Genomic DNA, 12,430 nt, shown 5'->3' on the forward strand with positions numbered 1-12,430 from the left:
TTGAACATCAAGAACATACAGTTCATTCTAATAGGCACCTATCATGGTCAAGAGTAGATATGATTTGGACTTCCGGTTTGGGCTTCTTCGGCAACGGACCAAAATCGTGATCGTCTGCGGTTTTGATCCGTGCTCGCCGCTGGAGCACCCCGAGCTGCTCGGATTCAGGACTGAAGCCACCCCGTAGAGGTGGTGAAGAAGGGGGAGCCGTCAGCGGGGTTGAGGAAAGCTGCATCTCTCCTCCTTGGCTGGCCATTACTCCCTTTCCCAAAGGCGGTTGCAGTGGTGGTCAGAAATGGCCACCTCAAATAAGAACCCAACCAGACAAGATTATGCAGGAGGAAGTTTAAAGGAGAAAGTTTGATTGACCAGGTTGAATGGAGAACATCTATTTAAGGTACCTGGAACCTGAATTTTAAAGACTAATACTATTCCTAAAAAAGATTTTAAGCTGCAAGAGAAAGGGAAAGGAAACAGAATTGGCTTTTTTCCTCTAACATTTACAGTTTTTAACTGACCTGGAACATTAAGAAGAAGAGATTCGAATAAGAAATTGATACTAATCCACTTTGACATTAATAGGCTATTTATAGCTGAAAATAAAGTGTCAAGGGGATAAAGATTTTTGGATAATTGGAGGGAAAAAGGAAAAAAAGAGGGTGGAATCTGGAAAATGGAGGAGACCACCTGGAACTTTAAAAAAAGTTTTGGATTATTGGAGGATTTCTGGAACTTTGGATGGAGGATCCTAATGAAATAAAATAAAATCAATTGGGAGTTGTTTAATTTTTTTTAAAATGACATCACTCCTTAAAGAGTTAAAAATGAGACTTAAAGAACAAAAAGAAGAAGCACAAGATGGAAGAGGATCTTTTGGCTTCGTATTTCAATTTTTAGAAATGGAGATCTTGAACTATGAAAAACAACAAGAAACTCTGGAAGAACAAGAACGGCGGGACAACGACAAAGCCATCTTCAATGACCAAGCAAAAGGGAGAGGGCGGAAGAGAGTTAAAAACTTAAGTACTGAAGCAATAACCAAAAAAAAGAGTAATTTGAAAAGTAATCATAATATCAGGAAGAAGCAGAAGGGAGGATCAGAGAAGGGAGAATCAGATAGAAAATGAAATAAAAAGGGGAGGGAGAAGAAGAGAGGGAAGAGGGAAAGGAAAAGAAGCTACAAAAGACAGAAACAAGATACAGGAAAAACGTACAAGAATTAAACATATAAACCTATTTAAAAGACACAGAGACAATAGTTAAAATTTAACTTAAGGAGAGGATTCTGCAAAGGTGCATGGAATAGCATTGTTATATAATATGTTAGATGATTAAAGTGATAGAAAAAATTTCTATTGATGTGTAGTGGAATATTTGTTTGTAAGAATAAGGCTCTCAATGATTTAAAAAGAACATTTAAAAAAACTGAAAAGAAACATGGAAGATTTTTATTAGTTGACAAGATGAACTTGAATAAGAATAGTAACTTTATTGACTACTGTTAATAACTATTGTTTGGTTTTTTATTTAAAGACAATAATAAGTAAAATATGAAATATAGATGATTAAAGTGAAAGACAACTGATATTACTAGGTAATGTTTGTTAAAAGAAATAGAAATGTAAAAGATTGTAATTAATATTAATGGCAGAACTGTACTTGAATAGAATAATTATTCCATTTACTATTGTTTTATATATACATACATACATACATACACACACACAGAGATATATATAAAAGAAAAAAGTATATATATATATATATATATATATATATATATATATATTTCTTTTAAGAATTTAGTGTGTATTTTTAAGGGAATGTACCAAGCAGAATTCAATTGAAAATAGGTATGTGTTATAAAATAGAGGTTAGAAAATGAATGTTGTAACTGTAAAGGTGCAACTTAAATTTTTAAATAAGATTTGAAAAAAGATACAAAGGTGTTACACTTCAGTCTAGTAATTAAAGGGGAAAATTTGTTTTATGAGAAAAGATAATATGAAATTGTAAACAGGACAGACGAAAGTATAAAAACTTTGATCAGAAAGATTTTAAAAATTAGAAAAAGATATTTAATTGAATTAAGAAAGGAATTAGATGATTTAAAATAAGGCTATAGGAAGTAAAGAAAGGGAAAAGCTATTGGAAAAATTGTGAAAATAGTTATAAGATATGGATTAGAATGTAGAAGATAAATATGTATTGAGTTTATGTCTGTATGGAGAAGTGATAACCCGGGGCCATGCTGTTCTCAAAAAAAAATATATTTTATTTGTATTTGTATGTGAAAACTTAAATAAAACTTTTATTTTAAAAAAAAGAGTAGATATGATTTGTTTGTCAATGGAATTAATCTCAAATATACAAGAAGTAAATATTGAAACAAATACTTGGGTGGACCATAATGCAATATGGGTCAAATGGAAGGGACATAAAAAATATGGGAAAAGATCTGGCTTTCATCTTAAAAGAAACTAATAAGGAGGAAACTTAATAACAAAATGTATGGGACACTAAGAAGGCCTACATCAGAGGTCTGATAATAACTCATACAAGAAGAAGGAATATAAAAAAAAAGACAAGCATAACAGATCTTAGAAGAGGACTGCAAGAAACTGAAGAAAGAACTACAAAGATACCCACAACAAAAGAATCTTAAAAGATATAGTAAAGCATAAAATGGGGTTGATGGAAAAAGAAGAACAGACACAAAAAATTAGAACTAAACAAAACTTTTTTGAAAATGCAAATAAACTAGGCAGATGGTTAGCATACAAACTGAAAAAGGAGAGAGAATCGAAAAGGATAGCACAATTAATAGATGAAAATGGAATGATTTGCTATGGGAATGAAGAAAAGAAAGAAATAGTACAGAAGTATTATGAGAAATCATATGACCAAGAGAATATTGAAGAAGGAAAAGTAAAGCAACACTTGCAAGAAGCAGAATTACCTAAAATATCTGATGAAATTAAGATAATGTTAGAAGAAAAAATAACAATGATGGAACTGACAGAGGCGATAAATAGACAAAATTCTGGGAAAGCACCTGGCCCAGATGGGTTACCAGCAGAATTCTACAAGTCATTACAAGAATTTGAGCACTATACTGCTCAAAGTAATGAATGATGTTTTGACAAAAACTAAAGTACCTAATTCATGGACAGAGGCATATATTACTCTTATACCCAAAGAATATACTGATCTACAACAGATAAAAAAATATAGACCGATATCCCTCCTGAACACAGATGATAAAATATTTGCCTCAATAATGGCAGAAAGACTAAAAAGATATTTGAATTACTTTATACATACAGATCAAAATGGATTTTTGCTTAAGAGGCAAATAAAAGACAAGGTGAGGATAATATTGAATACACTGGAATACTATGAAGCACATCCAGAGAAGCAAATGGCCTTCATTTTTTTTTAGATGCATAGAAAGCTTTTGATAATGTAAATTGGCAGTTTATGTTGCTTCAAATTGAAGGGATGGATTTTGGAGAAAGATTATAAAAACAATTGAGGCAGTATATTACAAATAATCAGCAAAAGTAATGATAGAGATTTGACAGATATCAATAATAAAAAAGGAACTAGGCAAGGATGTCCACTGTCACCATTGTTATTTGTATTAACTTTGGAAGTAGTAAACAGAAACATTAGGAAAAATAAATAAATAAAGGGAATTAAAATAGAAAAGGAGGAGTATAAATTACAGACATTTGGAGATGATCTAGTTTTTATATTAGAAGAACCATTGGAAACAGGTTCTAAGACAGGGGTGGGCAAACTTTTTGGCTCGGGGGCCACATTGACTTTTAAAATTTGACAGACGGGCCGGGTCAGCACAAGATGTTTTGGGAATTGACCCCCCTCACCCTTCTTCTCCTCCTTCCCCTCCCTTTGGAGGCCCCCTGAGTCAGAGTTGCTATCGCCGGCGCAGCTCCACGCGGCTCCAGTCCCGCGTTGCCTCGGGAAGGGAAAGGCAAAAAGGAAGAGCCGTGGTGGTGTTTTGCAATGGCAGCAGCGGCACCGGAGGCTCAGGCTCAGCAGCTCGTGGTTTTGCCTTTCCCTTCCCAAGGCAACGCGGGACTGGAGCCGCGCGGAGCTGGGCCCGTGGTAGCAACTCCTGACAGCCCCAGCCGGACACCTGAGCAGAGCCCAGGCGGAGGGAAAGCAGTGGGCGTTCCCTGGGCGGCGACCTCGGCCCTGCCATCAGGGAAGCGGCTGCCCAGCTCCGTGTTGTGTGTGCGATTTTATGGCGCGCGACGCAGGGTCTCTTTTGGCCAGCCCCAATTTTTTTTCAGAGGGGATTTTTTTTTTCAGAGGCGGGCCGTATTAAAATGACCAACGAGCCGGATGTTGCCCGCAGGCCGTAGTTTGCCCACCCCTGTTCTAAGATGATAGAAAGGATAAAAGAATATGGGCAGGTAGCAGGACTGAAAATAAATAAAGAAAAAACTAAGATTTTAGTGAAGAACATAACAGAAAAACAAAGAAAAGTATTGATGGACAGACTGAATATCCAGATCACAAAAAAAGTGAAATACTTGGGGATACAATTGGCAGCGAGATGTGAAACACTCAAGGAGGATAATTACTATAGACTAAAACAACAGATTGCAACAGATTTGGAAAAATGGAAAAACTTACAGTTATCTCTAACAGGGAGAATATCGACAATTAAAATGAATATATTACCAAGAATATTATATTTGTTCAGACAATTCCAATAAAATTAGGGAAAGAATAGTTTGAGGATTTAAATAAAATGATGTTGAAAAATATATTGCAGGGAAAAAAAGACAAGAATTAAGTTAAAACTGTTAAAGGACACTAGAATGAGAGGAAGTTTTGGATTATTAAATTGGGAACTATTTTATCAGGCAGTAACATTGATGTAGATGAAAGAATGGATTGTTTTCAGAAATACTAGACTGTTAACATTCGAAGATCATGATCTGCAATTGGGGTGGCATGCATTTTTATGGTATAAGGAAAGTAAGGTCCATGAATATTTCCATAGACATTATATCTGAGATGCTTTATTATCAACATGGAAGAAAATAAGGGAAAAAACATTATTTGAAAATACCAGTCTGGTTATCAACAATAGAGGCATTTGCATATCTAAATGTTTTTAAAATGGAACATATTGTTAGATATAATGAAATTTTAAACAAAAAGGGTGAACTCAAACTAAAGCAAGAACTAGATGAACAAGGGATGAACATGAATTGGTATTCATATATGCAAATACATTCTAGATATGAAAAAGAAAGTAAGATAGATGGGTTTTATAAAGAATTGACTGAATTAGATAAAATCTTAACAGATACTGAAGAGAAAATGATTAAAAAAACTATGATTATTTATTAGGAGTGAAATTAGAAGAAGAACAAGTCAAAGAAACAACGATTGCTTGGGGGAAAAAATTAGGATATGGGATAGATTTGGATGTGGCAGAAATTATGGACTAGAAACTATAAATTAACGATGTCTATAGCCTATAAAGAGAATTTGTATAAGATGTTTTACAGTGGCATCTACTCCCAGGAAAAATAGCAAAGATGTTTAAGGATAATTCGGCGAAATGTTGGAAATGTCATCAGATACCTGGATCATATTACCATATGTGGTGGACATGTGCAGAAACTAAAATATACTGGACTAAAATACACACATGGTTGGAAAAAATGATAAAACAATATATAGATTTAAAACCAGAGATATTTTTATTAGGAATTTTGCCTGAAGGTTATAGTAAAGAAATAACATATTTGATTATTAATGTAATAACAGCAGCTAGAATTGTATTTGCACAAAATCGGAAAAATGAGAAAATTCCGACAGAGGAGGAAATGATTAGGAAAATAATGGAATGTGCAGAAATGAGTAGATTAACATTAGCAATTAGAGAGCAAGAAGAAAAGAGTATTCTAAGATCTGGGATTTATTTTATGAATGGCTAGATAGAAGAGTAAAAAATTGAAGTATATTGTAATAGTAATGATATATTATAATTGACTATTTTTGAACAAGTTATAATATGAATACAATTTAGTAAGAGTTGAGATTTTGTTTTTAAAGATAGCCTGGAATTGAAATTAAAACTTTAATGATAGTATAATGATACAATATGATATAGAATGTTGATTAGAGTATAATATGAATGTAAACTTAAGAGGAAAGGATTATAAGTATTGTGCACACAACATATGTACCAAACTGACACACTGTACAATTGAAAGAAGGTTTTATTTGTTATCTTGTTTGTTATAAAAATTAAATAAAAAATAAAAAAAAACATTGTGAAGATTTTATAATCAGCGTTTAGACGAGATATTGGCCTATAGTTTGAATTTGTGTCTGGTCAGTGCCCTCTTTTTTTATCAGTACTATATTGGCTTCTATCCAGAATTTTGGTATTTTCCCTTCATAAAACACTACTTTGAAACCATCTAATAGATGTTGGGTCAAGGTATGCTGATGTTCTATATACAGTTCTGCTGGTATGACATCAGGATAAGATGCTTTATTATTTTTTTGTTTTGTCGATTGCCTTTACAACTTCTGCCAGATTGATTTCCCCATTGAGCATTGATTACATTGTTTCTGGAATCTTTGGGAATTCAGCTTTTCTTAAATATGCTCTGAACTTTTCTTCTGAATAACTTTTATTTCCTCTGAGCAATTTCCTTTTTGGAGTTTTCATCATAATATATCTTCCCTTCTTCATTTTGTAATGTGTTAATTCGTTGTTTTTCTCTATGGCTTCTTAACTTTTGTGCCAGACAATGTCCAGGTTTGTTGGCATTTTCGAAATAATTTTGTTTGGCTAGTTTCAGTTGTTGTGCTAGCCTCTTCATCTCTAGAATATGTCATTTGTGTTTGAGTAGATCTAATTTATTATTATTATTATTAATTTACTTTTATTGTTAGGTTCTTTCTGATGAAATGCCTCAATTTGTTTATGATCTTGTTCTAATTTTTTTCCTGGTGATGTTTTCTTTGCCTTATTTCTTTTAGCTGTATAGGAAATTGTCACACCTCACATATATGCTTTGGCAGCATCCCAGACAATGTGGGATATATTATCTTGTTTATTCAATTTAAAAAAGAGATCCATTTCTTTTTCCATCATTAGGTTGAAATCTTTTTCTTTGAGAATTGCCTGTTGAAAAGTTCATCTTGGTGCGGCGTTGTATCCTTTCCACTGTAAACTTATAGGGTTATGGTCAGCCCAGGTATTAGTCTCAATATTCACTTTTTGTATTTCAGAATCTAATTCTTTCGATAGCCACAAGCTTTATGATGATTAGAATAAAATGTATAATAATTTTCCTCATTGTTTCTTTCTCTCCAAGCATCTATCAAATTTAAATCTCTAGTCGTATTAAAAAAATGTTTTGGGAGTATTCTTTTGTTTCCTTTTCTTGTATCATTATGTTTATGGTGTCTTGTTATATCTACGATTGTGTTATGTCTCACCTGTATCCACAGGTGAGAATCCAAAGTTCCAGAGTTCAAATATTCAAGCAAAACCAAACCAGACCCAAAAAAGGTTAACTGCTCTGTTTTCACAGTCCTTGGCAGTCTTCCTGGAATCTGTCTGGCAAGTCTGAATTGTCCATAAATCACGACGGCCGCTTCAAACGTATTCTTCTGAATCCAAAAAGAACTAAAAATCCACTTTGCTTCGAGCGGGGGAGAGGCATTAACACGCTCCTTATATATCCCCTGAAGGGGCATGTCAGTCTCTTTAATTAATCCTTGGCTGGATGTCTCTTTTCTAATTGAGATTGACATCTCAATCTTCTCCTAGTCCTAGCATCCAGCCAGCATCCGGCAGTTTCATCATCGCTTGAAGCCTCTGACACACTTTCCTGATTAACAGTTAACACCTGAGGTGCAATCAGGGAGGGAGTTAAAGAAGAGGAAGACGCCTCTGAAACTTCTAATAAATCAGGCTCATCTCTCATATTCAACTCCTCCTCCTCCCCCAGATTCCTCTCAACGTCGCTCAGCAATGCAGGCTCGAATCTTAATGCCAGATCTTCCTCATCACTCAAGCCTACATCTGCTGACTGACCTGGTTCAAACTTCGGAGGCACAACATGATTGCACTGAAGTCCCCGACTATAAATAACCCATCACATTCTATGTCGCTAATTATGTTATAGAGATTTTTATAAAAAAAAGTTCTTGGGCTCCATTTGGTACATATACGAAATAATTATATTTCTGTGGTTTAGTTTAACCTCTACTATCAAGATTCTCCCTTCTTTATCTTTGTAAATTTGTTTTGCCATAATCTTATTTGTCACATAAAGGACCAGACCTCTTTTTTTTTTGCTGGTCTAATGATACATACAAATTGCCTAGCTTAGGTTGTTATAATAAGTATTTTTGATCGTCTCTTATATGAACTTCTTGCAGCGCAATTATAGCAATCTTTAATTTTTGGAGTTTAGTAAATATTTTCGGGCGTTTTATTGGTGAATTTAATCCATTGATGTTTGTTGACCAAATCCTGTATTCTTCACCCATTTTCTTAATTGTGCCTTTTTCTAGATTCCTTTGGTACTTCATATCTTCCTCCATAATATTCTAACTTATCTTTCTTCTCTTCTCTTGACTTTTTCCATTTCTTGTACTCTTTCTTTTTCTTCAATTGCTTGTCCTGAATCTCTTCCTTCCATTGTGCCACTTTCTTCTCCGTGATCTCCTGAATCTTCTTCAGTATCGCAATGTTGCTTGTAAAATTCTTCGGCTTTTTCCACAGTGTCAAGCTTGTATCTTTTGTCCTTCCATGTTACCATTATACCATATGGTGTTAGCCATCCAAAATTAACACTATTTTTATTTAATCTCATCATCAGGAACTGGTACTTTCTTCTTAAATCTCACATTCTCTCACATAAAATGTTTTATGACGATTCTTTGTTTTCCTCTGTACTCAAGTTGATTGTAACTACTTAAGGATGACTGGCTCCAAGCTAACAAAAATATTTGCTTACTCAAAGATGGTCTAGCCTGGGTAGAAAACAAACTTTATGTCCCTACCAGCCAGAGGATGGACCTCATGAAACAATACCACGACTCAGAAATAGCTGGACACTTTGGGTTTGTAAAAACCCTGCACCTCATCAGAAGACAATTTTGGTGGCCATCTCTCAAAAAGGATATTGAAAACTGTTGCTAGTTGCCCCATCTGCGCTGCTGCAAGAAGAAGACAAGGAAAATCTCCTGGATTTTTACAAACAGTGGCAGAACCTTCAGCACCCTGGAAAGAGATCTCTATGGACTTTATAGTGGAGCTCCCTGAAAGTGCAGAAAATACTGTTATTTGGGTTGTAACTGATCTTTTTTCAAAACAGGTTCATTTTGTGCCATGCCAAAAGATCCCAACAGCCAAGGCCTTGACAAAGATGTTTTTAATAGACATTTATCGCCTTCATGGAGCTCCCAAATGGATTATCTCAGATAGGGGTGTTCAATTCACATCCACCTTTTGGCGGGTGTTTTTAAACTTATTAGGCTCCACCCAGGGGTTGCTATCGTCCAATCACCTCCAGACTAATGGCAGAGCTGAACGATTGAACAGCGTATTAGAACAATATTTAAGATGCTTTATTAATAACCAACAGGACAATTGGACTGACCTTCTTCCTTTTGCAGAGGTAGCATACAACAACTCCGTCCATAGCGGCACTGGTTTCACCCCATTCCAGGTAGCCACAGGACAAGAATTCAACCCCATGCCAGAACTATCCACCAAGAAACTTGAAATTCCCTCCCTTAAGGAGTGGATTAATAATTTGCAAGCCACTTGGCCAGTGGCCAGACTAGCCTTACAAGAGTCTAGGGCAGCTTTTAAAGCTCAAGCGGACAAAAAAACACTGTGATCCTAAACCATTCAAAGTTGGGGATCACGTATATTCAGGGGTGGGATTCTACCAGTTCACACCTATTCGCTAGAACCGGTTGTTAACATTCTAAGCAGTTTGGAGAACCGGTTGTTAGAAGAAATTCCTGGTCTAATCCTGTAAGGAAGGCAGGAAGGAAACATTCTGGTGTTGCTTACAGAAACTGCCTCTCCATTAACCCTTATTACATTCTTGGCAGGACTAGACTTCCTGTTTCAGGAACCTCTCTGGAGTTTTCTTTCCCTCTTTTGCTGGTACTTTGCTTGTGTGGAGTGACCATTCAAAGTTACAATGGCACTGAAAAAAAGTGACTTATGACCATTTTTCACACTTACGACTATTGCAGCATCCCCATAGTCATGAGAGGCTAGGAAAGGAGATGTGTGCCTTGATGTGAATGATATTGAGTTGGCCACACCCATCCAATAACATGACCACCAAACCATGCCCACCAACTTAGCCATGCCCACAGAACCGGTTGTTAAAAAAAATAGAATCCCACCCCTGCATATATTTGTCCACAAAATCCTAAAATCATTGCAACCCTCTAAGAAACTGGGACCTAAATTCATTGGGCCATTTTCCATTTTCCATCTCCAGAATTATTAACCCTGTTACGGTAGAGCTTCTACTTCCCAAAACACTTAGTATTTCATTATTATTATCCAGTATTTCACTGTAGCCTACTCAAACCAGAGATCACTTCAAACCTTAGACCCCCCCCTCCCACACCTCCAACTCCCATTATGGTACATGGGGAACAACATTTTGAAATTAAAGATATCCTTGATTCATGCACTCACTGTGGATCCACATAATATTTAGTAGCTTGGAAACACCTTCCTTCCTCAGAAAATGAATGGGTAGCCAAACGACATGTAAAAGCACCCACATTATTATGAAATACCCTCACAAACCATCCTAAGTTGTAAATGTAACACATGTTTTATGTCTTCCAGGTGGCTGTCTCAAATTTTTGAGGAGGGCAGTATGTCCGATCTATGTATCTGCCATTCTTCAATGGAAGAAGTGGGGGGAAGTTGGTACAAGTAATCCTTTTTGATGTAACCTGAATATATTAAATCTTATATTGAATCTGTATAACTTGCACATGATATACAACTGGAGGACTGGAGCCAGATGTCTAGAAACTTGTCACCTCTTGGAGAGATAGCAAGAGGCGAAGGGACCATAAAAATTCTAGCTCTGGAAGATAATCCCTGGGAAACTCTTCTAAGATATGTTCCTAGAAAAGGGGAGGGGAGAATTAACATGTTAGTTCTTTGTTTGACAAAATCCACATCTAAATAAGGGGAGGGGTTCTAACTCCCTTTATCTGTTACTGTATGCCTGGGAGCACCTTAGATTCTGCTTTGACTAGTATTGGAATCATTTCCTTTCAATAAAGAATTCCTTTTGAAGTGCCTAGCTTTCAGAAGTTTATTCTTTCTTTGGTTGAAGCGGAAAAAGTCCATTGCTTACAAAGATGCATAAAGGAAGAAGATGGCAAATGGAATTGTATGGGTCCTGAAGCATCTTAAAATGTAGTAGGTCAAAGAGGAGATGTCTGAACTTTGGGTCTCATTTTTTTTTCCTCCTGCCTGATTAGCAGAGAATTTCTCCTAATGCAAAAATAGCATTGGACTCAAGCCAGCATAACCACAACATGCCAGAAGCAACAACTACCTCTGTTCTTAAAAGTGTATAACAATTGGGTTTTCTCATGTTATCAAGAAATAGAACTCTCCTATATGCATTTGTATCAAGAATGTTTTCTCTTATCCCAATTATTGTAGCCCAGATTTGCTGATCATTTCTTCCTCTATAATGTAAGAACATGGTCAAAGGTAGGGGATCAAATTCAAAGCCATCAATGTAATTTTATCTTTGGATCTGGGATGCAGCACATTCCCAAATTAAAGGAAACCATTACAAATTTAAAACATATGCTTTAAGTCCTAAATAATGAGAGGAGGAAATATGAAACTATGAGAGATAGTTTGACACTCTACATTTAGAATTGTATTGCCTGGAGTTTTAGAAAATACTATATATTAACATAGGGGTAGGAGTAAGGAATGTTCTGCTAATTCCCTGGGAAGGCTTTTTTTCTTTGAATAGCTGTAATTCATCATCTGTTTTGGAATCTCTTTCTCAGGGCAAAATTATGCATTCAATTTTAGATCCAAGCATGAAAACACAATGCTAAACAAATGTGAGGTAGCAAGGGAAGACTAGAGCATATACCCTTCCCCATCCATTCCTTTCCAATTTTTAATTTTCCATTGTTTATGTAATGGAATTTTCAATTTAGATTTTGGTCTTTAATTTTATATGCAAGAACTTGTTATTTTTAATCATTTAAAATTAATATATTTTAACATCCCAGAAAAATAGAATGCTAACCTACAACATCACTATCTGAATATTAAAATGTCCAAACTGTCTTTAGTAAATTATCTTTAGCAAAAAAAAAGTTAATGTGATTT

At 35.3% G+C, this 12,430-nt stretch overlaps 1 protein-coding gene across 4 annotated transcripts in view; it reads right to left on the minus strand.

Annotated features, from left to right (window-relative positions):
• PARD3B (par-3 family cell polarity regulator beta) overlaps positions 1-12,430 on the minus strand; it is an 897,218-nt gene that overhangs the window by 515,768 nt on the left and 369,020 nt on the right. The gene's annotated exons all lie outside the window — the stretch shown is intronic.

The sequence above is a fragment of the Pseudonaja textilis genome, chromosome 1 (assembly GCF_049901715.1).
Source record: "Pseudonaja textilis isolate UNSWEBS1 chromosome 1, rPseTex1.2, whole genome shotgun sequence".
Lineage (NCBI taxonomy): Eukaryota > Metazoa > Chordata > Lepidosauria > Squamata > Elapidae > Pseudonaja > Pseudonaja textilis.